We start from the raw sequence: 27,428 nt of genomic DNA on the forward strand, positions 1-27,428 counted from the left end.
TTTCTGTGGGTAGCAAAGAGATCTATGTTTGGCTGTCCCCCATGCCTGAGTTATCTTTGTGAAAACTTGAGGATGCAATTTCCATTCGTGTGGATCTGTCATATTTCTGCTTAGGTTGTCTGCCAGTGTGTTTTCCTTCCCTGGCAGGAATTGTGCCTGTAGTTGAATTTGCAATTCCAGTGCTGTGTTCCATAGGGTCATGGCTTGCTGCACAGGGGGTATGAATGAGTTCCCCCCGTTTATGTACCACATCACTGTGGTGTTGTCTGTCCTTATCAATAGCTGGCCTGGATGCAGTAGGTCTTTGAAGGTCATAATAGCCTTTTGCATGGCTAGCATTTCTTTTTGGTTGATGTGAAGGTGCTTCTCTTTTCGGGTCCATTTTCCCTGAATGCACTGATCTGTCATGTGTGCTCCCCAGGCGTAATCTGAGGCGTCTGTTGTGATGATTTGAGTTGCTTGAGGTACATAGAAAGGAAGACCTGTGTTTCTTTGGCAAGCTTGAGTCCACCACATAAATTCCTTTTGAAGGCATGGAATGAGTGGTATAATTGCTTCCAAGCTGTGGCTGTGTTGAGACCATAAGTTTTTTAGGTACCATTGAAGTTTCCTCATATGCAGCTTTGCACATGGGATTAGTAGGATGCAAGATGCCATGAATCCCAGAGCCTGCAGGACTTTCCTTGCAGTTAGCCTGGTGTAAGTTGCCATTTTTCTGAAGTATTGAGACAGTTGCCCTTACTTGTCTGGCGTGAGGTAGGCCATCTGGGTGGTTGTATCCAAGCTGGCACCCAGGAAAATTATTTGTTGAGAGGGTATTAGTTTTGATTTATTTTTGTTGACTGTGTATCCCAGGTAGTTCAACAGTTTTATTACAAACACCAGGTGCTGCAGTAGTATGCCCTTGCTGTCTGCTTGGATCAGGCAGTTGTCCAGATATGGATAGATTTGTATCCCTTGTAGTCTGCAGAAGGCGATTACTGATGCCAGGCATTTCGTAAACACTCTGGGCGCAGTAGATAAGCCAAAGGGCAATGCAGAGAATTGGTAATGGGTTGAACCTGCAAGAAATCGGAGGTATCTTCTGCAATCTTGTCTGATAGGGACATGCAGGTATGCCTCCTTGAGGTCCAATGTTACCAGCCAAGACTCCTTGCCCAGCATGGGAAGAAGCTGCTGTAATGTGAGCATTTTGAATTTTGGCACCTGTAGATATGTTTAGGCTGGATAGGTCTCCAATCTTTGTCTTTCCTTGGTACCAGGAATAGTCTGGAATAAAACCCTTGACCTTGTTCTTTTGCAGGTACCGCTTGAATTGCTTTCATGTCCATGAGAGCTGAAATTTGTTTTTGTGCCTCTGCCCTTTGATTTTGTGGCAGGTTTGGCATGCCTCTCATTTTTGGAAGGGTGTGAAAGTGGAACCTGTAGCCTCTGTCTATAATGTCCAGAATCCATTTGTCTTTTGTAACAATATGCCAATTTTTTGAGAATAATGTCAGTTTTCTGCCCAAAGGTGCTGCCATTAAAGCTTTGCTTGGCAGGTGTAGGGGGAAGTCATTGTGTCTGTTTTCTAAAAGACTGATCTATCTTCTCCACCTCTTGGGGTTGGTGCTTGCCACTGTCTGGCTCTGAAAGATCCTTGAGGTTGCCCTCTACCCCTTGGACGCCTGTATCTGCCCCCTTGAGGTCTGTCCGTGGCTGGAAAGGACCAATTTTTTGAAGGCCAGTTTCTGCTGAAACGTGGAGGCTGTACCTGCAGGAAATCTTTCAATGTTTGCATTGATTTTGCTTTTTCCTCCATTTTCTTTAGCACCTCCTCAGCTTTAACACCAAACAATACATCTTTTTGAAGAGGTGCATATAATAATTTAGCTTTGACATGATCTGGTAAGGTTTGCTCTCTGAGCCAAGCATGCCTACGTATAACAGACCCCGTAACAGCAGCTCTACATGAGGCCTCTAAAGCATCAAAACCACACTGCAAGGTATGTTTACCCACTTGCTCTGCACCATGCAACAAATTCTGCAACTCTTAAATCTGGTTGTTCTGGTTGTGTCATCTTGCTTTTCAGCTGAGATATCAAAAACTGTTGATACTATAACATATGGAACTGACAGTTTAATGCCCTCATGGTTAAAGTGGCCGAGGTGCACACCTTTTTCTCCCACCTTTCTAAAGCTCTGGAATCTCTCTGAAGGTAATGGGTTTTTAGCAGTAGAGGCCTTAATTCCCTTGGGATCCTGTGAAATTGTTTCTGGGTCAGCAGTATGGCTTTTATATAGGAACTGGTGAGAATCAGGAACCCGGTAATACCTGTCTGGTTTAACAGGAGCCGGAGGCAAAGAATCTGGATGTAGGCTGGCTTCTGTGTACACATCATCCAATACATCTAAAACAGGAGGGATAGCCAGAGGCCTATGCTGGGGGAGCAGAAGAAATTCCCTGAGCCTTTTCTTGGAATCTGAGTAATCTTGGCCTTCCCAGTGAAAGTGCTCCCTCAATGTATGCAGGGTTTCTCCAAAAGAGAAGTCCTCGGGGGGAGACAGAGGGAATAGACTCCTCTGCATCAGAGTCTTTGAATGGAGAATAGGCATAATCCTGGTCCTCAAATAGTTCTGAGGTAATAGAAGCTTGATCTGAGGAAGGGTAGTCTTCCTCTAATCTGGGCCTTTTGTCAGAGGGGGGTTGAGAACCCTTGATAAGAGTAATCAAATCCTCAGCTATTTTAAGCATCTGTTTTTTAGGCATGGTGCCCTGAGAGGGGGTCTGAGGAACCTGTTTTTTGGTTTTCATGGCTGCTTTAGATTTACTGAAAGCTTTAATAGAGAAGGAGGAAGGCCTGAAGACCCCTTGAGAAATGGCAGGCCTGTCTAAAATCTGAGTTCCCCCACCAGGAGTGGAGTCGGTATCTGTAGTAGGAATGGGGGCCGAGGAGCCTGTGACCTCGGGTACTGAAGACACTGGTAATGCATTGTCATTGGTGCTGCGTAGGCACCTCGCTGAGTACTGGAGAACCGGTAGTCTGCCTTAGCGTGCTTTCAGAAGGAGGTGCGGACCTCGTATGTCAGTCCTTATCTTTGAGTTTTTTGCTCAAAACCAGAGTCGGAGTATCCGACGACATAATATAATTAAATTTTTTGCCAAAAAAGTGAAGGGCGAACTCCGCCCGATGCTTAATAGTGCGCTTGTTGAATCTACCACAAACGGCAGGCCGAGACGTCGTGGTCTGGGCCTAGGCAAGGTATACAGAAACAGTGGAAATCCTTATGCGGTATTTGCTTCCCACATGAAATGCAATTAACTTTGTCTGACATCGGTCTGAGGCTAGAAAAGTTTCCCCAACGGGGTACTTGGCTTTCAAGAAGACTTCGGCTGAAATACTTTCGTAAATCTCAGGAGCTGGCCGACCGGCACTTGAACTGCTTCTGCTTCAGGCACCGCACGGCAAGACAGACTGAAGAAAATGGCGTCGGCTGCCTCTTTTATACCCCTGCCGCACTGACATCAGGGAAGAAGCGACGACAACCGACGCCAGACCTAGACTTTGGAATTCGGCCGACCGAGGACCCGCCTGACGGTAGGATAACCCATCTGTTATGACTGCAGCTGTATGCACGATGAACATCCTGTACTTCTTTCAATTCAGATTGAGGGAAGGTGGTTATCTTTTGTTTTGGCTGAGAGATCAGAAATTGCTGATACTTAAGCATATGAAATTGACAGTTTAGAGCTCTCATAGCTAAAGTGGCTGAGGTGTAAACCTTTTTCCCCCCATCTGTCTAGTGCTCTTGAATCCCTTTCAGAAGGTACTGGATTTTTAGCCATGGAAGCCTTAGCCCCCTTGGGACCCTGGGAGATGGTCTCTGGGTCAGCTACTGGGCTTTTGTAAAGAAATTTGTGGGAATCAGGTACTCTGTAGTATCTGTCAGGCTTGGCCGGGGCAGAGAGTCAGGGTTGAAACTGGATTCTAAATAGACATCATCCACAATATCCAAAACAGGAGGGATGGCTAGAGGTCTGTGTTGGGGGAGTAAAAGAAACTCTGAGCCTTTTCTTGGAATCGGAGTAATCCTGACCTTCCCAGTGGAAATGTTCCCTCAGTGTGTAAAGTTTCCCCAAAAGAGTAATCTTCTGGAAGGGAAGCTGAGGGAATAGAGTCCTCAGCATCAGAATCTCCAAAAGGAGAGAAGGAATAGTCTTGGTCCTCGGAGGAATCCGAAGAAATAGACAGTTGTTCAGAGGAAGCAGATTCTTCCGCTTGTCTAGGCCTTTTGTTAGGAGGAGGCTGAGAACCCCTGATAAGAGAAATCAAATCTTCAGCCATCTTGAGCATCTGTTTCTTAGGCATAGGGCCTTGAACAGTAGACTGAAGTGAAGCCTTTTTCGGTTTGGAAGGAGTCTTCGACTTGGAAAACATTTTGACCAAGAGTCGTCGGTCTGAAAACGCCTTCAGAAACCGATGGTGTTTCAGAAGCACCGACGTCCTGGGAAGGTAAATCGTCAGTAGGGCCTGAAGTAAAAGGCTGCGTCTGCCTAGTACATTCCGTCAAAATATCTGTAGCGGTCTCGGTTTCTAGAACTGCGGTAGTCAGAGGCTGCGTCGGAGCCTCACTGATAACCGGAGAACTGGAGACCGAATCAACCGAGGCCTCGGAATCGGGCTTAGGCCTGGGCAGCCGATCCTTATCCCTGCGCTTTTTGTGCACGCCGGTAGTCGGTAGCTCCGACGGCATGTTATAATTAAATTTTCTTCCAAAAAAGTGTTGTGCGAAATCAAATCGTCTTAATAGTACGTTTATTAAATCTAGCACAAAATCGACAAGTGACGTCGTGATCAGGGCCTAGGCAAGGGTATGCAATAAGAATGAAAATCCTTGAGTTATTTGCTTCCCACAAGAAATGCAATTGTTAACTTTTTCTGACATCGGTCTGAGGCAAGAAGAGTTTCCCCAATGGGGTACTTAGCTTTATAGAAGACTTCGGTCTGAAATTCGATTTCGACAATCTCAGGAGTCGGCCGACCGGCACTTGCGAACTACTTCTGCTTCGGGCACTGCGCGGCAAGAAAGACTGAAGAAAATGGCGTTGGTTGCAATATATGTACCCCTGGCGCACTGACCGGGATGAGGTGACAGCAACCGTCGGACCAAGACTTTGGAAATCCGTCTGACTGCAGGACCACCTGATGACAGGATAACCCAAGTGTAATGACTGCAGCAGGGTAACACGATGAACATCGGGATTGAATAGCCTCTGGAAATTGTCTGAAGCACCCAACGGTCTGATGACATGGACTCCCATGCTGCCAGGTGCAACGACAGGCGACCCCCGACTGCCAGCAGAGCTGTCAGGTAACCCCTCAGGGTTGCTGTGCTGGCCTGTCCAAGAATGGTTCGTGGGCCAGCGTCTGTCCTGTCCCCCTCTGCCTCTAGGGGAAGAAGGGCCCCCCATGTGTCCTGGGGATACTGAGACTTCTGGAACCACATCTTCTTTTGCCCTCTCTGATTCCGGGCAAAGGATCTGAGGGTTCAAGAAGTGGATTCCGATGGCAGACCATGCCTTCCAGTCTTTCTCACTCTGGACCAAGGTGTCATGGATGGTCTTACCAAAAAGGGAAGAGCAGTCATACGGGGCATTCGCAAAAGGTGCCTTAAAGGGTTCCATGAACTGACACAATCTGAGCCCGGTATTACGCCTCATGGAAAAGCCGGACCCAGCTGCCCTAGCCGCTCCTTCAGTCATGTGTGAGAGGAGTCGGACATAATTTGAAACTGCTGTCAAGGTAGCCATCCTCATGAAGAATGCAGCCCTGTCCTCCTGCAACACAAACTTTGGGGTAGACACAGCCAGTTCCTTTACCAGGTTGCGCTGTAGTCGAGTAACATGGGCCAGACAGTTCAGTGCCCTGACAAAAAAGGTTGCTGTGCATTAACCCACTTCCTAGATGATCCATCATCCAAGACTCATGGTCAGAAGGATGGACCGAGGAACTCTCCTGGGCTAGTTCCTTCTTGGTGGCAGCTGCTGCCACCACAGAGTATACCAGGAACCCTTTATTCCAAGCCGGTCTGTCTGCAGGGGGGCTCAATATTTTGTCTGGTCATTTAGGGATCGGTTCCAGTGTCTGGTTCCTTTCAAAGACCATGAGATGACCAAGTCCACCAATGGATCCGTGGGAAGGGACACCCAGGAAGTTGATGGGCCTGTGCCAAAAGCCTCCAGGAACACAGATTCGTCAGAGGAAGGTTTTTGGGGCAGAGCAAACTCCCCACTGGCACATTTCCATGATGTCTCCGAAGGGTAGATTCTTGGGAGGTGATCTGGGGAACCTTCCCCATCATCCAAATCAGTGTCCTCAGTGAGGGACTCCGGAAAGGAGTCCAAGTGCCTCCTCTTGCAGGTATGCTTGGGAGGAACCTCTCCGGTGGGGCTTTCCAGAGGGGGCTCGCAAACTACTTGTTTTTCCTCAAGGGAAACCAGCTGGGGCTCCTCGAGCAGCCTGCCAAAAAAAATGACGGGATTCACACACAAAGCAGAGGGAGTTGGGGCAGAGTCAGACAATATAGTCAGGGGCCTCGATCCATTGGAGAAAACCCTTTCCACATCGAACAAAGGCGAGCGAGTTTCTTGGGACACCATTAAGGGAACCGCTCTCCCTGGATCTGATGCAGGAATCAGCCAGGCCCGAAGTAGACAGAGCTCCAAGGAGGTGACCATGACCCAAGGTCGGATCAGACACCCAGGCTCCAGCTCAGAGAGCCACTCGGATCTGACCTAGTCAGATCTGATATGCTCCAGGCAGCTACCGGCGTCGAGGATACTGGTAGAAACCGGTACCATCGGCTCAGACCCCCCCTGTCTAGTGGAACTCTCAGATTCATGTACTCTGAAACCGGGATCAGATCAGAGAAGGAGATATAGGTGTAAAGAAGGGAAGCAAGCTCCCCCCTCCAGTGGAAGAGGGGGCTGGCAAGACTCCCATCTGAATTTGTGTGCGAATAAATCTCCGCATTTTATCCATGTCAGCTTCTGAGAGACTGCGGGTAGACCGCGACGAAGCCACAGAATCAGACCTGACGGGTTGAAGAACCAAAGCTCTAGAAGGTGACCTGGTCTCCTCTGGCTCCAGAGAAAATCTAGGAGATCAGAGCAGAGGGGAGTCAAGTCGGTGCCTAGACTGAAGTTTGGTGGGAGGCCTGGTCAGAGCCAAAAGGTCCGGGGACCTCTTTCTCTTGTCCGTCCTATGCTCTCTCCTCCTCTCTGCCCTTTCTACACTCTCCTTCTACAGGCTTAGAGGCAGGAGGATGAGTCCCAGTCCAGGAGGGCGGAGAAGCAAGGGCAGGAGTAGAAGAGGTGGTCACAGCCGAAGCAGAAGTGGAGGCAGCCACCTCCATAGAAGGGGGCAGGCCCTTCATAAGTTTAACCCTATGATGTTTAAGGGCTCATGGGTCAAAACCCATGCAAATGTTGCAGTCTTTAGATAGATGGACAGCACCCAAACAAAGAACACAGTGTGGCTGTCAGCAAGAGACAGTTGGTGGCCACACTCAATGCATCTTTTAAAAACTTGTTTAGGGAGATCAGCCATGCTAATCCCAAGAACAAAAAAGGGATTTTTTGAAGACGCACTTTGAACCACAAGCACACAAGGCTGAGGGGGGATGGGAAAGGTCCAACTATGAAACTACCTGGAAACTAAAAAGTACCTACACTCGACGCACCAGCGAGAGGGAGAAAGGGAGGAAATCTATACTACCAACACACACAACACTAAGAAATACTTCAAAAAACACTCAACCTGGAGCTCAAGAATCACGATGTGCTGAAAGCCACGGCAAATGAGATCTGAGGGTTGGAAGGTAGTGGTGGTGTATTATGGGTAGGGGAGGAGCTTGGAGCAGATGCTTGTGAAGTTGCCGGCTCTGATCCATTACAGATCAAATACCCACAGGTTGAAGATCAAATTAAGTGAACTACTTTAGATTAAACCATATACTAAAGCTGGAAGAAGAGTCCTAGTACTTGTCAGCATATCAATTCATAGGCTACCTCAGTCCCTACATACAGTAGAGTAGATTATCCAAATGTAGATTATCAGAAACGTCAATTATCCAAACACAGCCTTCTAAAGTTGTTGGGTAGGAAAAATGATAAAGTCTAAAAAGTCTGAATATGTAAACATATGTATTCACTTGTGCATTTAAGCTTGTTGCCAAGCTCATGTGAAAAAATATTTGTCCATTGGAATCACTGAATGGTTGAAAGGCATGCAGAAAAACAATATTTTTGCAGTTTTCTTTTATCTGGTTCCATGCATGTTTGATTATCTGAACTACCCTACATCCCAATTAGTTTACATAACTCTACTGTATAAATTTATAAACTTGCACACAGATGGCTGGTTTGGGATTTCAACTAAATATTTACTTGAGTTACTGAGGCACTCAAAGCCCTACTTCTCTAGGACCTCTACCAATTTATTCTCTTGGACCAGCAAGAGAAATTTCATCTCACTTGAGGGCAGCAACCTCAGCTGAAAGGGCCCTCAGCTTAATCTCTCTCCCCATAGGCAAAGACTACAAGATACAACACTACCATACCTGATGCATGCTGAAGCTGTATAGCCCAATATAGTGACCAACACCCAATCTTGTCTTAGCCCTTCAGGAATACTCACCATAGGGCCTTTAATCTCTGTTACTAGGTAATCATAGGTTCATAGGTAGGTAACTAGGCTATTGGCCCTAGGGCCTATATAAGCCTAGCCAAAGGTACCCTGGCTTTCGCCACCCAAGAAAATTATTTTCCTGTGCCACTGTCGAGCAGAGCCACAGAAGTGATCCCCGGGGTGAATTTCCTATCTCCCATCCAATCATCAAGATTTTTCATGATGAGCGCTAATGAGGAGCTTTGTTTGATATAGATAGGTAGTTTGTTCCAGAGTATGGGAAGTCTCTGGGACAGGAATCTATCCCTCCAGCATGTTCTGTTTATTGTGGTGACAAGGTTTAGGTCCCTAGACAGTGTAGCTCGTAGGGATTGGGATTTCTTTAAGTGGAGCATGTCTAAAAGCTCTGGGTTTGACATAGCTTTGTGTGTTAGGCAGCAGGCAGCGATCGCTTCTGAGTAGGCAATATGCAACAGAGTAAAGCTGCAGTTTTTTGTGACTGTCTGCATAGGGCATCTGTTTGAGGCCGGTAATCCTCTTTGTGAGGCCTTTCCAGTTGTTGTAGAGGTCTTGTGAGGTATATACCAAAAGGGGCATTGTACTCTATAATGGGTCTAAAGAGTGACGAGTAGAGGGGAACAATGACTTCTTTTGTCCTGGATGAGAAACCTTTTGTGATGAGGTGTGCCACATAGGATTTCCTGACTACTGTGGCGATGTGATTATCAAAAGAGACTACTGTCCACCTGTGTCCCAAGGTCTCATCACACTTTCAGTATTAAGTAGACTACCATCTATGTGGTAGTTCATGGGTACTGAGTTTTTACCAAAAGGGATGACAATGCACTTTTTGGCATTGAGCTTGAGGCCATAGCTTTGACACAAGGCATCTGTCTCAGCGAGACCCTTTTGTAGGATGTCCACATATTTTGGAGTTTTGATTATGGCTCCTAGTTTGCAGTCATCTGCAAACTTTGTTAGCCAAAGACCTTCTGTGTTGGCCTGTACTTCAGAGAAGTAGATACCAAACAGGAGAGGACTCAGGACTGAAGCCTGTGGTACTCCACTTTTCATTGGTCTGAAGTTGGATTTGGAGTCTGCTACTTTCACAGTGTGGGTTCTATCAGTGAGCCAGTTGGCAACCCATCTTGTGACATAGGGAGTTATACCTAGTTTAGTGAGTTTATAATTCCAGAGTTGGGGATGGTTTCAAAAGCCTTGGCGAGATATAGATAGGCTGTGTGAACCACCTTACCTTCATCTATGGCTTTGTTGACTGCTTCAAAGAAGTCCATCAGGTTTAGGAGACATGATCTGCCTTTTACAAACCTGAACTGGGTGGGGTCCTGAGTTTGGAGATTACCAATGTCATTGTTTATAGTTCCATAATGATACGTTCCATAGCCTTGCAGACCAGGCTCGTTAGGCTAATGGGGCAGTAGTTTCTGGGGTCTGTGGTGGCTCACACTGTCACTGTGCGCCATTCAGTGGGCACATAGCCTGAGGTGAGGCTACGATTGAACATTTTTTTTTGGAGGATAGCATCTTGGTTCTGTTAGGGATTGCACGATCCATGCACTCATGTAAGTGCTTATAAAGTGCATTTGTGTAGGATTCAACAGTCATACCTCTATTGTCCGTCAGCATGGGTGTCGAAGTTTGCCACTTCTGTCTTAAGTGTGAAGTTGGCTTTGGATACATTTTTTTTACTGTGGTTTCCCTAATGGGGGTAGGGGAAGGATGTGGATGTCTAGGGTGATTAGCTTGTGGTCAGATCTGACTAATGAGGAATTGACCTCTGGTGTGGAGCACCGGTTGCCCATGATGGTAATAACCAGGTCTAGGATTATTGCTGCCCCCGGTGGGGGTGTGGATAAGTTGATCCATGGCATTGGAATTTATGAATTCCAGAAAATGTTGAGCACAACAGTTGGTACACGATTAGTTTTCCCAGTTAATGGTAGGGTAGTTGAAATCGCCCATTATTAGGGTGTTAGGTTGTACCCTAATATTTTCCAGTATATTAAGAAATGAGGAGTGGGAATCCTGGGGCATGGTGGGGGATTTGTAGCAAGCTACAATTTGGATTGTGGTCTTGAACCTGTTCCATTCTGAAAGATCTTTAATACTTCTAATTTCTTGCAGTTCAGGATAACATTTAGGTAACTATGCAGAAAGATAAAAGGACACTTACTGACCAGTTTAAAGCTACAATAAATAAGGACCCTCACTTCAAACTACCATGTTGTGTATATGGCGAGCTATACATTCAGCTGCTCTTAAAAATATGGACCCTTCATTTTAAGCTATTAATCTGTTTTTATTTTATCCTTGCCCCCTAAAATATAAGCGAACTGGAAAAAATGCCACTGATTTCAGTACTTGCAAGTCTATTGTGCAGCTAATCCTTCCACTTCTTAAACTGAAAATGTTTGTCAAGATCACTGAAAGATCACCACATACTCAACTAGTAGTGTATGTAACTATGTATAGCCTAGTGAGGTATTCACAACCAAGCTTCAGGAACCACTACAGTACTCTTCATTATGATGCCATTTACCCTGTCCACCATGTCTTGAGCAAAGTCTTTGGTTTCTTTACACAACAGGCCCATTCGTTCAAGTAAAGAGTAAGGATAGGTATGTACCTGCCAAAGAGAATTCCCACTGATGCCAAAGTTTGGCGGAACACAGTTTACTCTAATACAAGTGTTATAAGGTCTGGGCAAGGAATGTGACACAAAGGGCCAAGGGCCCTCCTCTAGTCATTCTGGATACAGAGGGGAAGGGGACTATCATCTCAACTTGAGCCTTGACTAACGCACCATTTTATCCCAGCTGAGGAGGTTAGAGAGATATGAAAACACATAGCTGAACTGAGACAGAAAAGGAATGACTTTCCCCTAAGTATCTGGAAATTTGTTTCAGAGAAATTACTCAGCTTTTTCCTAGGGGCAGAAACTGGCAGGAAAGTAACTTCCAAAAATGAGACACTCCAGCTATGGCTTAAGGTAGTGTCCATGACTTTGAGGGAAGAGATCCTTTGGTTCCTATCTACCATCTTTGTTCTTCTGTTTCCCCCTCCTGCAGTTGGGCCTGCCCTTTCAAAATTTACTTACCTTGGTGTCCTTTGAAGATCCTGGAGCCAAACAGTGGCATATCACATTCAGCATTTAAATATTACACTTCTAGGCAGACCAAGTTCATGAGCATCTAGGGGGATTGCTTGTAGATGCACTTGCCACATTTCATAAACCACGAGACCTACTCTCCTTTGCCCTCTTCTAAGGGTGGGCTAACTAAAATGAACACCAATACATGAAATTCTAAACAGCTGAAAATGTCTAAGCTACACAGATCACTCAGGTGACAGCATAATGCAGGAAATCTGACCAAAAAAATAAACACTACTCTAGCCCTAGGCTATACTATCCTCACTGAAAAAAAAAAAAAAAAACAAAAAACAAACTACTTATCTGCTCAAACTGTTTAACACTCAAGAATGTTGAGCTTGGGAATACCCCGATGATTGTTTTCACTCTGGCAAATATGTGGAAGCATGAGGCACTGCAGGACTGAGGAGACTAAGTTTAAGAAAGCTCTAGTGATGCAGAGAACTGCTGCCTATATTGATCTGTTAAGTGAATGGATTAGATTTTGCAAGATCCAATGTTTCAGTGCTATGTTTTCTAAATAAAATGTTTAAGTAATTTAAAGGACTGTACTGTTATATTTAGATTTATTGGGGAAATAAAATTATCAAATGGTCTGTAGTGCACCATTTATTATCTATATTTGAAAACTATGGAATTTTAACATATTTTCAATAATCTATATAAATATACTTCCTTAAATGATCAATGAATTACCTTCTTAAAAAAAAGGCTGGCAATATATGCATCAATATCTATAAAGCTTAATCCACTTTATATCCTTGCATGACTTTTCAATGCTCTTCTAGGTTTAACTGGGCACCATAAAAAGGAAAATGGGCAAAGGTATGGTGTGGGAAACAATGATTTGACAATAAAATCATGTTATCAGAAGTGTAAATTCACAATTCGCCTCTACAGTAAATTCTAAAATCAGACTTCATAATCATATAAAGTTATTGTAAAATATTTTGTATTCCACATTGTAACAGTGCCCATCTGAATTTACTTTTTCTTTAAAATAATGTTAACTTGAAGCCTCCATTCATACATTTAATATTTATATTAGAAATCTTAAGCAGTAATCTGAGAAATATGGGTATTTTAGATTCAAGCTCTTCCCCCTAGTTCAATATATCTGATATACAAGGCTATTTTAATATGATTAACTAGTGGTTCCACTGTCTAGGACAAGAAAGAGATATTAAGTGTGTGTGCGCGCACATATATACGAGAGAGTGTGTGGAAAAAAACAGGTTAAAGAGATATGTCCACTAATACTATTTTTCAAAGTTAACCAGTGATATTTTCATAAAATCTATTTTAACTATAAAAATAGACTTCTTAGTAGACACTAGTGCAAAATATCAGCAGTATGCAAAATGTTGATCAAACCACCTCTGCCTAGTACTAATCTACAAAGTACTGCTGTGACCTGGTGTGTGTTTTGCAAACCTACAGTAAACTTAAACATTTAGCCTAGCCATGGCATACTAAGTTCCTGACTGGAACCAATGCTGATAATCCATTACCAAGAAAATAAATATCGCTACACTTCACTAAGCACTGGCATCTTCCTATTCTCCAGTTCCCTACTACAAAGCAGCAACAGGTGCTAACATTATCCCATCTAATACTGTTGTATGCTGCTCCTCTGAAATACTTACTGATGACACCAACTTATTCAAAGCCTACAGCTTTTCAATGAGTGAGCACTGCTGTTATAAGATGCATTTTAATGGTAGAAAATGCAAGATGTACTTAACATAGTGTTTGGTGCTGCGGTAGAGCTGTCGCCTCACGGTAAGACGCTGTCCGGTTCAATTCCCAGCTAGAGCGTCTTCTGCGTGGAGACATGCATGAATGGGCGTACCTTCATTGAAGGTTGTGCGTCAGGTCTGGTAACTCGGCACATAAAAATCAAATACCAATCATTAGCGGACCGGAGTTCCGCTGTGGCGACCCCTAACCAGGAAAAGCCGAAAGACTCAACAACTTAATAGTGTTTGTTCATGTGCAAGGCTAGTGAACAGAGCTCTCATGCAGCACAGTATACTGTATGCAATGTTAGTTGAAGGGAAGCATTTACCAGTCATAATGGTGATTTTGTATATTATGACTTATGTACTTCAAGGCTGAGCAGGTGTTCTACAGTTATCCCTTGAAAAAACTTGTGTTACAATATTTGCTAAAATAAAAACTAACTTAGTAGTTATAACTGCTTTAGTACTTTTGTACTGTACCTTTTGCTACATCTCAGGACAAACCAAAATGCATTAGAAATGGTTCAGGAGTATTGTTTTCCTGCTCAATTTCATTTGCTAAACCATGTAATGCCTGTACAACTCCTACATCTTGCCTTCCCTTAGTCTTTTTACTAGACTATCACATTTGACATTGAAACATGCTTCTGTTTTTTATATTTGGAGACCATACTGTGAAGATGAAAACAATTCTGAATAAGCACATTACAAATTTTAGGCAATTTCCAGGATACCAAACCTTCCCTGCCTAAATAAGAAATACACAATCTATGGCAACTGATTTACCCTTTTCTAAAAAAAGGTTGCACCTGCATTTCACAAGCAACCTCTGTACATCTCTGGCCCAAAACCAGGAAAGCCTCAGGATGTTGGCTTTATCCGGAAATGGATCCCAGCACTACATCTGCATAGAAATTAACTTTATTCACTATATAATGGAATCAGTATTTTGCAAATTTGCTAGAATTGCATGCAACAGCTGCAGTGGGTATCCTTCCTGGTGTCAGTATTGGACACTGACAGCTGTACATTTCTCAGTGACAGTTTCCAAGTCATTCAAAGTTTGTAAAAACTGCCAAATGAAGATGCTCTAAACTGTTTGAAAACTAGCACAGAGTCAGTCTGAGGTGCAAATACTGATGGGGCCTCAAGATGATGTGCCTTGCAAACTTCTCATGGCTGAAGGTGTTCACAACAATGTTGCAAGGAAGAAAGCATACGGCTGAAATAATTCAATGACAATCTCGGGACACTGGAGGTAAAAAAAAATGGACCATTTAAATCTTGACAAACAGAGAGTCAGTCTGATTTAAGTCATGGTATCAAACTCAAACATGGAACCACCCATGATGTGGTGTGCGTCTACAATTCCCCCTAAACCATACAAGCCTTTTGTGCATGCAGCACAGGAGCTCTTGTCATCACCTCTGAACAAGGCAGAAATGGGAAAGACATTTTTCTAAAATGTACTCAAAGATTTCTGGAAGATTCTTTGGGCATCCGCAAACAGCCTTCCAAAAAGGAAAAACTGTTGTCACCAATTCTTGCATACAGGTTACAAAAAAATATGCATTAGCAAAAATTGCACAGAAAAAGTCTCATCCCTATGTAATCAAGCGCCCAACTCTCAGGCGTCACCTGCAGCCACTTAGCAATTTCTCCACATTGATATAAAAAAGATGCTCTCCCCCTCTGGTAGGCTTGTCTGGCTACTTACCTGAATTTGGCCCCAGAATGCATAAGCATATGGTCGATTACAAACTTGCCGTTTGCTTTTTTCAAAATCTCATCCTTTTCAATTTCACTGTTTTGGGTGGCTTTGCAGCACTTTGCAGCTTTCTATTTCTCGCTAAACATTTTCCCTAGCAAGGAAATGTGCTTTCTTATCCATCTGTCCTTAGGAATAATGAGCTCCAGACAAAAACTAATCTGGGGATATGGCAAATGACAATCCAATACACCAATACATATAGGTTACAATGTACCCCATACAGATTTAATACCAATTAAAATGCACAATATGCTACTTTGTTAGCTAAAATGCTGCTGTGTGACTGGAAGGATTCCTGCACACTACCAAAACTGGCAGACAGGATGGCTTTAAGTAGAAAATAAAAAAATACTCTTAGACACTATTTTTTAATCAAAAGTCCATTCTTGTAAGGTGGAAGTAAAGTTTATTAAACATCTGGCTAAAAAGTAGTGCACTGTTAATCCCCACATGTTCCATTCACCAAGATGCAAGACACAGTACAGTACCATTAAAATGAGTAAAATCAAATGTACTAATTTACTGGGGCAAACCAAAAAAAGACAAACAAGGTCTGAAAGGAAACATTTATTGAATCAGACTCTATACCTTAGTATCTACAAACAAATGAACTAAATTTAATCAAGATTCACCATGATGTACAAAAATGTATTTTTATAAAAATATGCAAGATTTTATCAGATGTGGGCTGAGGTTTTTTTTTCAAGATAAAATACGAAACTCACTTGTAGGGGACATAAAATGTCAATATGCAAGACCACTGTGGACAAATTATCTACTCCAAGAAACCAATGAAAAAGTCAGAGAACAGTGCTTAAATGACTGCCTTACTCCAAATTACCAGAAGCCTAGCCAACCTTTCTCTTCAAACAAAAATATCACTGAAAGAATCCCTTATGTTTTAAGAATTTCACTTCCCAATTACATGCAATAAAATGGAATAAAGTGCAGCCCCTCAAAAACCTTTAAAAACACATAGATACCTAACTGTGCAAATGAAATGATCTGCTGATGAAGACACCAGCTTGGGCCTTAAATGTTTCTGTACGACTGCCCTTTGTCTATTTTTATAACTTTCCAGAGGGATAATGGAGGCACAAAACACAAAAAGGAAAATAAAATTTAAATAAATATATCTGAGTATAGCTTTCATTTTTAAATAGTGCCCATAGTTTGTACTAATACTAGTTCCTCCTTCTGTCTAGGACTTTAATAATGCCCCATCTCTGTAGCAGCTCAAAATTCCAGACAAAACTCTTGACCCACTTTTTTTTAATAAGCGCATGAGAAATCCAAACCCTCAATGTCTAAACTACACTAATTCAGAGACGGATGGTTCACATCAATACTTAACAGTGCAACTGGCATATGATGCCCACAATGTTTAGTGAAATCTGAAACCTGAGGAAGATGCTTACATCTATATAGTAAGGAGGGATAATGTGTTCGCTGGCATTTGTTCAAAGATATCACAATGTTGCTAACAGCAGGACAGGTATCTTTCAATATTTACTACCTGGAAGCCAGTCTGCTAGGAAAGCCTACAGAAATTCTGCAATATCACTACAAGCTCAGGACTCTGCAAACAAAGGCTACATAAAACTGGACCAGACAGACTGTAAACACCATTACATCACATTTTTCCTTTTCAGCTAATACAGATACATGCTCAAGGTTAGACTCCTGAACATTATTTACAATAGAATGGTATGTGAAATGCAAGCTATTTCTCTTAAGAATTATAAGACAAGTTGAACGGACTAGTTTCTTTAAGCAGCTATATTACAAACCCATTTTCACAAATGGGAAATCACTGTTTGTACCTGGTGCTACAGCCAGCATTTGTCAGCAGAAGTATCATCAGTCCGCACTAGAAAGTGTTTTGGCACAAAAGAAATAGAAAAGATACTTTACAAAAAAAATGCGGTCATCTACTTTGCTGTCTTGCTGGGCTGGAAGTCTGCTGTGCTTGTGTAGCAGGTCTCTGACCTGACAATGCAATCATACACACAAAAATCAAGACACTGTTGACAGCTAATTTGAAGACGAAAAAAAAAGCAACAAGCTCTGTGATGTTGTGCGATGGCACTTGCAAAAATAGTCATGCTAAAATTTGATCTTTATTTTTAAAATAAAAAAAATTACAACAAAAGTAACTATCATGTCCGTGGCATTCTGTGAGGCAGCTGAACTGGTGCGAGCCTCTGAAAGGTTCAATAGGACCTGTCCAAAAAAAGCATCCTTGGAGAATAACCACACACTTTTCATTGAAGAATCATCTCAGGACTGAACAATTAACTCATCATGCTGTTCTCATCCAAAGAACACAGAAAGCAGTCACCAAGGCAGATAGGAAACACATGAAGGAGGAAAAATCCAGGAATCTGAAAAGCAGAATAAAGGACGTCATTGTCTACAATAAAAGTAATCACACTTTCAAACTGAATTTTTCCTCTCAAAAAAGCTGCACACACAGAAAACAATTCACCATTTCAAACAGACTTCACTGGAACAAAGGTCAGTACATAAGGGCAATCTACATAAACTACTGTTGTGTGGGATTACTCACCTTAACAGCAGGTGTAGGACTAAAACACCGTTGCATCAATAAGGTTTACTACCAAAAGGGAGATCTGACTTTGCCCGAATTGGAAAGACCAAATACCCTAATTCGACATTTGCAAATAACGAAAAAAAAAAATGAACTCACTAGCGAATGCACACTAGCATTCACTGTTGTGAATTCAACATTTTGAATGCAGATCGCACTACAGTGGAGCTCGGGAAATGTACCCTTTCCCTCACTGTAGCGTGATCTCGGAGTTTGTATATACAAGTAGCAGGGGGTGTGAGGGGTGCAAGGGCTTGCCCCCCTGCAAAACTTTTGTTGGTTTTGACCATAAGTGTGGTATTTTCAGTAAAGTCAATATTTCTGAGATGTCGACTTTTCCGAAATACCTCATTCGGTCTTATTTTTTGTTCATTTGATTTCAGACATTCCAGTCCGGAAATATGAACACTCTCACAATGCAGGTGCGAGATTTTGAAAGTAAACCCACCAATAATGTGTACAGTTCTGCCAGATGTTACCGTCAGTCTTTGGTCCAGTATTTTCAGCAGTTAGACATTCTCTAAGATGCATGGGTGCAATCTCACGCTTTTATCATTAGATGGTAGCCTGACCATGAAAACATCACATGCTTCCCTCAGTTTCTGGCAGACAGTGATGTTACAAACCATGTTCTACTGGCAGGGAGAAGTTACAGCATCTCTATTACATGCAAACTTACAGTCATAAGCATGAACACAAACTTCAGCAAGCTGCTGTACGAAGAGTTTGGAACTTGGCTGAATAACTTGAAAAAGGCTATAAACAAGAAGCAATGGATGAATACTGATATCAAACCCATTATGTGTACAAAATGCCAGGCACATTTAGTGTTGCAGCTCATCTTAAAACAATGAAACTTATTTGAAATAAGACAAGTACATCAGACAACTGTATTACAGTACAAAATTTAGTTTTTTACATCAGGGTAGTGCACTGATCTCAATGGAAACCATCTGGAGAGAGCAGAGGTGAATAGTATCAGATAAGAAATGAACAAAACATTTACAAAAATCTGCTAAAACATTTACAGATTCAAGAATATGCTACAATATTTAGCATAAGAAGCAGATTACATTGTCAAAACATGGATGGAAAAAATGGAATTATGCTTACAGGAACTTTTGGATAAGATGTAGCCCTGACAACTGAGATGGCTTATGCTGCAGGAATAGTGGCATATCAGAAATGGAGAGAAGCATGCATGCAGAGGAAGAGAAGTACAAAGGAGAGGAAGTGAGAGATGCAAACAGATCATGGAGGTAGGATGAATGAGAGGCAGTAACCAAGGGGATGACACAGGAGATGAGGAAGAAACCGGGATAAAAGGGTGAGACACAGCTGCAGGGTTTATGTAATGCTGAATGGTCCTAAGATTTAGAATACCCAACAGGATCCTCAAATGGGTGCCTGTAGTACAGCATCTCTGCAGGATTACTAGAGATAACTACCTTGCCTCTATAATGTGCATCCAAAGTCAATGTCTGAAAAAGGGGAAGACTGACAGCCATGTGGTAAAATTCACTAGCCTTGTCATCCCCAATAGTTTACAATAGAAAAGCCATCAATTTAGCAAAGGTATTTTTGGTCACTGGTTGACCCTGTCCTACTTTTAACCACCACCTGTCCCTGCAGAACAAAATGGGGAGATCAGGTGCCAGTAGGAGCACTTATGTAAAATCTTGTGGGGGGGGGGGGGGGAGGTTGGCAACTTCTGGTGGCCTGAAATGGAAAACAGCACTTTCACGGATTACTTCAGTCAAGGAAAATACTTGAGCTCCAGGCTCTTAAGGGTCTTCCATAAGAACAGCCAGTCTACGGGTATTTTCTTCTTGTATGCATAAAGGTGACAGATCTGGATCTGAATCACAACATTCAACTACCAGTCTTCCCTTACCCCCAGAATGGGGGTGGGGTTTGCATTTCCTTGGATGTCCACAAGCAGATAAAGTACTACATATGTAGAAACAATGATCTGGGAAAACTGCACAGATGGTTTCCTTTACAGATGCTGCACAAGAATTCAGACTCAAACTATTTTTAAATGCTTTGCTCATTGCATTACCTTTTGCTGCTCCACCCAAGGTAAGATACATACTGCAAGAACATACCAAGCCACATTCTACATGTCAGCATCTGTTAAAACTGCCTTTATTAAAGAGGATGAAAGGCAGGCTCTTCTCGAGAGAGCAACTTGGACCTCTGTCCAAAATATTAAGCAATACAAACTGGACGTCCCCTCCAAGGGCTGGTCTCAACACTGTTATGCAGGGCTCCTGCAGCCTGTTCTACAAGTAGCTGACCTCTTGGCAACATTTTTTTCTAGGTGCTTTTTACCCCATGCTTGCCATTATCTGTACCTCATTATGTTAGACACTGCCTACAAACCCACTATCTGAATTCCTGTTATCCGAGCAGTGGTCAATGCTTTACACCTCTGCATCAGGCAGACAAACTCACAGCACAAGTTTTCAGAATCTTCACAAAGGTTGTGACTACAGTAGTGAGCCATACAAAGAATATAACACAACTGCGCAAGAAGCTTACTATAATAGTAGAGCCATTGTTGCAGTGCTACTTTCCCTCCCTCCTTCAATTCCTGTACTTCTATGGGCACTGGTTCACATCCTCTCCCAGTTCTCTTGCTAATGCTGCTTCATCTGAACATTTTATGTTTAGAATATGTAGAATTCTTGGATACAGCACTGGCCTGTAGTTGAGGAGGGCAGTTTGTTGGGGAAGGGGTACACCCAACGACCAAGCACAGTTTTGGTCTTGAGGGACACCAGTGCCTTCTGAGACTGAATCACTGAGGACTCCCTAATCAAGCATGAACTGAAGTTAGTGTGGGCTGATCCAACTTTATAGTGGGAGTACGGCTGTGTCACCTGGGAAAGGAGAGAGCAGGCAGAGTGGGTGAAGGGTGCAAAGGTCTGAAAGCTGGGCTAGACCAACTTTGTCTAAGTCAGATCCTGGATTTATGAGTGCAACAGTGTTATGTGAATATGTGGTTAAGTTCTTCATAGCTGGTACTTTGTTTTAGCACTTTTTTCTTAACACAGGTTTGTCTTACTACTTTGTAAAGGCACATTTTACCGCTATTATTGCCCGTTTTCCTGTAGAACCTTTCATGGGGACTAACCGTTATCGAGCAGTTTTTGAAAGCTATTCTATCTCTAAGCTCCCTTCTAGGCATTCAGTGGTACTACAACAGAATCTAAATTTTGGAGATGAGAAATTAAGTTAATCTCCTTTTGATGCCATCATTTCTGTATACTTCATTTTCAGCTTCATGCAGTCCAGGAGTCCAATGTCTCTAGTCCAATGTCTCTAGTCCAATGTCTCTAGTCCAATGTCTCTAGTCCAATGTCTCTAGTCCAATGTCTCTAGTCCAATGTCTCTAGTCCAATGTCTCACTTGCTCCAGATACTCTGGATAAGTGACTTGCTCAAAGTCACTCAGTAGATGAATGGAGGCAGAGGGAATCAAATCTGATGACAGAAAGCAGCTCATTAGCAGCTTAGAGGCTTAATCCTTTGTGCTGACATGAAATTCCTTTTTTTAGTTGCAGTCAAATCAGCTTCAATGATTTTTGAACTGCAGACTAAATGTGTATATTGTGGTCCATGAGAACAGGGATAACAAACATGTCCCTAATGCTTGTGGTTGTATCTGAATTTACTTTAAAATGAATCCATCCAACTTCCTGTTTGGGGGGGGGCAGGAAGACGGGGAAATAGTTTTCACTACATAGATGGCCACATAGCTCTTCAGTCATATGCTCAAAAGATCAAGCCCACTGGACTGATGGATCATTTCATGTTAGTATACAAAGCGAATGCACCCTAGGGATCATCAGTTCATGATATTAATATACAAGGCTACTGCACCCTAGGGAAGGGAGTCTTAAAAGGCTTGTAACAAAGACCTGACCTCAATTAACATTTGTGGGCAGATAAGCATGACTATGTTCCTTGGATCACCTACCTAAGCAATGCCTCCCTCACCCCTGGGCTGACCCATCCCATGGGAATTGTGAATGTGAGAAGAGGGGTATAAGGAGACCGCTCTGTGAAATATTGGTCTCATCTCGCCACCAGTGAAGGTGTAGCATATGCTAGAGATAAATGATTTGGGAAACAGCATCTGACATCTGGAACCACTGAACCCAGTCATAGTATTTGGTAAATAAATAAAATGAATTCTCCTCTAACAGCACCAGCACACTGAAGCCCAATGCTGCAGTAGAAGCAGAGCAAAACAGTACTGTGTGTTTAGCTGGCTGCATGTAAATGATTCTCTGGTGGAATGCCAACTAGTTCAGTCAGTATTTAGTCAGCAACCAACCAACATGTGTGACTGCAACAGCTTCAGTTAGGAATCTGCAAGTATTCAAAGAAATCTCCAACACAAGTGAAAGGTGTAGCTCAGTGACTCCATGGACGGGGATCAGCTAAGACAATCTGGGTATGGAAATATTATGCTTCCCTGTAATGTCAGGTGTGACACTACCATATGTTTACTTAAAAGTGCTGTGGTGAAATGAAATGGCAGGGCTCTGAATCAACGATTGAAGAGCAAGAACCTTCTAGATCCCCTTACAATTTCTATATGCAGATAGGTATATTGTAAATCTAAACCGCACAGCCAGTTGCCTCCCTATATACAAGGAAGGAGAGACTCTTGTGGCCATCCAAAAACTGTTTTTGGTATATATTGGTTTAGGCCATTTACGTTTAATATGGACCAGAGAGCCTCCATTTTCTTTTCTACCATAAAATCTCAAAACCAAAGCATAGCTGGTCTAGTGAGACTTAAGCATCTGCCTTAAGTAGGAGGCTGGCAGCCTTCACCTTCATGGCAGCCTTCTGACAAGGAATAAGACTGAAGTGGAAAAGATGGCCTTAGGCAGTGGTAAAAAGAATCTTGTAACCTCTAGACATGATCTTTGCCATGTGTGATGTCTTGCAGATGAAGATTCAATCCCGCTGCTTCTAGAGCTTGACAACTGGGCAAATCTGCAGGGATTCTGCAAAAGGTTCCCATGGAGGACAGTTACAGAATCACTGGTTCTATGGACTGCCTCTGCCCTAAACGGCAGTACCCATTCATAAAATGCACAACAACATTAACATGCGTCTGACCCCTGCTCAAAAGTTTGCCTTTGAATCTCTTTGAACCACAAGTTCCTAACACCTTTCTAATTCCTCAAAAAATTCTCTGAGGAGTGGAGAATTTGATGTCTACCAGATGCAAGTAGTTTGTTCTTTCTCACTTTTCAGCATCTTTTTCATCATCTGAGGTGTGAACATGGTGACTCCACTATACTGGGCATTAACTAAAGATGCCTTAAAGCTGTCTGCAAAAAGTACAGTTTTGTACCTACCATAAATGTAGATGTTCGAGTGTTCACCCTGCTGCAGTCATCACACTAGGGTTATCCTGTCGTCAGGCGGTCCCGCAGTTGGCCGGATTTCCAAAGTCTTGGTCCGACGTCGGTTGCTGTCTCCTCATCCCTGACGTCAGTGCACCAGGGGTACAAATACTGCAACCGACGCCATTTTCTACAGTTTTTCTTTTCCCAGATGTCAGGTGCCCCCAAAAAAGGTGACCAAAATTAGTACCAAATGGTGAGAACACTGTACAAACACAAAATCCCTTCAGCTATAAGCAAATACATCAGTAAGGCATAGCAGAGATTTAGCCAGAAGATCAGAAGGGTTGGAGGGAGGGTAACCTGGACTGCAGCAGGGTGAACACTCAAACATCTACATTTATGGTAGGTACAAAACTGTACTATGTTCATCGTGTTACCCTGCTGCAGTCATCACACTTGGGTTGAGTCCCAAAGCTAAGGTAGGGTGGAGGTATCAGAGTGTTAGTGGAGGCAATAAGGCCCTGCAGAACTGCAGTGGCGAAGCCTGCCCTGGACTTAGAATAAAGAGGTAAGTGATGGTGTTTGGTGAAGGTGTGTACTGAGCTCCAAGTTGCAGCTTCTAAAATTTCCTTGGTAGGAACCCCTCTGAGAAAGGCTGTAGAGGTAGCTGTTGCCCTGGTAGAGTGGGATCTAATGGTAGTAGGAACTGGTTTCCCATGATGGGTATAACAGAACCGTATGCAATGGCCTATCCATTTAGAGATGGTTTGTTTGGATATAGCCCTCCCTTGAGAAGCTGTAGCATAGGATACAAAGAGCTGGTCAGTTTTTCTGAAAACCTTAGTTTTGTCCAAGTAGTAACAAAGCTGCCTGAGAAGGTCCAAGGAATGCAAGAGTCTCTCACCTTTGTTCTGTGGATTAGGAAAGAAAGTGGGTAGATGGATGGTTAGATTTAAAGCTACACTGGAAACCACCTTAGGCATGAAGGAAGGATTAGTTCGTAGAGAAACTCTGTCTTGATTAAAAATGAGGAAAGGTTCCACTGCCATTAGTGCCTGTAATTCTGAGACTCTCCTAGCAGAAGTTATTGCCCGGAGCAGGGCAGTCTTCCAAGATAGGAACTGAAGGTCTGCAGAGAAAGCTGGTTCAAAGGGAGGTAACGTTAGTTTTTCCAGAACAAAGTTAGGTCCCATGTTGGTGTAGGAGCTCTTCTAGGTGGTCTAATGTTTTTTGCCCTTCTGAGGAACTGCTTTAGAAGAGGATGTGAAAATAAAGGTGGATTTGTGTCGTAGTGAGCTGAAATAGCTGAAGCATGGACTTTAACTGAGGAGAAGGAAAGTCCTTTGTGCAACATCTCTGCTAAGTACTGCAGAATGTGAGGCATATGAGGCTGAGCTGTGTCTTGGCCTTCAGCTTGGTTCCAGGCAGAAAACCTTTTCCATTTGTCCGAGTAAGCCTTCCTGGTGCTTGGCCTCCTGGCTTCCAGAATGACATCCAGAACTGCTTGTGAAAGAGGGGCTGGTTGGATGTTTTGCCATGCAGCCAGGTTTAGGGTTTTTAGCTGGCTGTGTAGAATCTTGTTTGTTTTGCTGCATGAGCAAATGAGGTATTTGAGGCAATATCCATGGTGGGCTGTGAGCCATATTCTTCAATAGCGGGTACCAGTGCTGGTGTGGCCAGTCTGGGGCTATGAGAATTAGTCGAGGTTTCTCCTTTTTGACCTTCAAAAGAAGCTTTGTGTGAAGAGGTAATGGAGGAAAGGCATATGCTGTCAGGTTTTTCCAGCTGAAGGAGAGAGCATCCATTTTCCAAGCTTGATGGTGGAATGTCCTTGTACAAAATGTCAGTTGGTAGTTTTGAGGACTGGCAAACAGGTCTATATTTGGTAGGCCACATTTTTGAGTTATCATTGTAAATATTTGTGGGTCTAGCTTCCGCAGGAATTGAGCTTGTAACTGGACTTGGTAGGCCAGAGCTGTGTTCCATAAAATTATTGCTTGCCTGCAAAGAGGGTAGGAATGTGTGTCCCCTTGTTTATGTACCACATTACTGTGGTGTTGTCCGTCTTTATTGCAAGTTATCCTGGATGTAGTAGATCCTTGAAGGCTGTCAGAGCTTTCTGTACAGCTAGCATCTCTTTTCGATTTATGTGCAGTTTTCTTTGTTCTGCAGTCCATAAGCCTTGAATGCATTGCCCTGCGTGCCCCCCCCCAGGCATAGTCTGAAGCGTCTGTTGCGATAGTTTGCCTGGTTGGGGGCAAGGTGAAAGGCTGACCCTTGTTGAGGTGACATGCCTGTGCCCACCATAGAAATTCCTGTTGAAGGCAGGGAATGAGAGATATCACTGTGTCCAAGCTGTGGCTGTGTTGAGACCATACACTTTTTAGGTACCACTGTAATTTCCTCATATGCAGTTTTGCAAATGGTATCAGAATGCAAGATGCCATGAAGCCCAAAGCCTGCAAAATTTTTCTTGCAGTTAATTGGGTCTTTGTTGCCATTGTCTTGAAATATTGAGTTAGTTGTAGTTGCTTGTCTGGTGTAAGATGAGCCTTCTTGGCCGTTGTGTCCAAGCTGGCACCCAGGAATGTCATTTTTTGAGAGGGTACTAGTTTTGACTTATTTTCGTTTACTGTGTACCCCAGACAATTTAGTAGATGCTTCACAAAAGACAGATGATGTAAGAGTATGTCTTTTCTTTCTGCTTGGATGAGGCAGTTGTCCAGGTATGGATATATTTGAATTCCTCTTTGTCTGCATTATGCAATTACTGGTGCCAGGCATTTTGTGAAAACTCTGGGCGCAGTAGATAAGCCAAAGGGCAGTGCAGAGAATTGGTAATGGGTTGAACCTGCAAGGAAACGGAGGTATCTCCTGCAACTTTGTCTGATAGGGACATGCAGGTATGCCTCCTGGAGGTCCAACGTTATCAGCCATGCTTCCTTGCCCAACATGGGAAGTAGCTGCTGTAGTGTTAGCATTTTGAATTTTGGGACTTAAGTGTTTAGAACTGAAATGTCCAGAATTGGTCTCCAAGCATTGTCCTTTCTGGGTACTAGAAAGAGCCTTGAGTAAAATCCTTGGCCCTACTCTTGAATCGGTACCCGTTGAATGGCTCTCATGGCCATGAGAGCTGTAATTTGTTTTTGAGCCTCTGCCCTTTGATTTAGTGGCAGGTTTGGCATTCCTCTTTTCATTGGCAAGGTGTGAAAGTGGAATCTGTATCTTCGTAAAATTATGTCTAGGACCCATTTGTCCTTTGTGACCATGTGCCAGTTGTCTGCAAAAAGCGCTAGATTTCCCCCCCAAGGGGGCTGACAAAAGAGCTTCGTTTGGCCAGTTGAAGTGCAAGTCATTGAGTTTGCCTTCTGGTGGGTTGAGACCCATCTTCTCCTCCTTTCTGGGTTGGAGTGCCCCATTGGCGAGGTTTATACTGGGCTTGTGGTTGTCCTTTGCCCCTTGGGCGCCTGTATTTACCCCTCTGAGGTCTGTCAGTGGCTGGAAAGGACCAATTTTTTGTTGGCCAGTTTCTGCTGAAGCGAGGCGGTTGTACTTGTAGGAAATCTTTGACTGTCTGCATTGATTTTGCCTTATCTTCCATTTTCTTTAGCACTTCTTCTGCTTTAACTCCAAAAAGAACATCCTGCTGTAAGGGTATTTTCTTTAGCACTTCTTCTGCTTTAACTCCAAAAAGAACATCCTGCTGTAAGGGTGCATCCAGTAGTTTTGCTTTAACATGATCAGGTAGACTTTGTTCCTTTAACCAGGCATGCCTATGTATAACTGATCCAGTGACAGCTGCTCTGCAGGAGGCCTCCAAAGAATCAAACCCACATTGTAAGGTATATTTGCCCACCTGCTCGGTGGCGTGCAACAAATCCTGTACTTCTTTCAATTCAGATTGTTGAGGAAGGGAGGTTTACCTTTTGTTTTAACTGAGATATTAGAAACTGCTGATACTTGAGCATACGAAATTGATAATTTAGTGTTCTCATAGCTAATGTGGCTGAGGTGTAAACCTTTTTCCCCCACCTGTCTAGTGCTCTTGAGTCCCTCTCAGAAGGTACTGGGTTTTTAGCCATGGAAGCC

General features: G+C 43.2%; 1 protein-coding gene across 3 annotated transcripts in view; it reads right to left on the minus strand.

Annotated features, from left to right (window-relative positions):
* Positions 1-15,906: 15,906 nt before the first annotated feature.
* Positions 15,907-27,428, minus strand: part of CDC42SE2 (CDC42 small effector 2) — a 288,901-nt gene continuing 277,379 nt past the window's right edge. For all 3 annotated transcript variants that reach the window (XM_044060816.1, XM_044060814.1, XM_044060815.1), the window contains exon 5: positions 15,907-17,738. The gene's annotated coding sequence lies outside the window, so the exon portion shown is untranslated. The remainder of the gene's footprint in view (positions 17,739-27,428) is intronic.

This window comes from Protopterus annectens, chromosome 2.part0, assembly GCF_019279795.1.
Source record: "Protopterus annectens isolate FY-2018-M chromosome 2.part0, PAN1.0, whole genome shotgun sequence".
Taxonomy (NCBI): Eukaryota; Metazoa; Chordata; order Ceratodontiformes; family Protopteridae; genus Protopterus; species Protopterus annectens.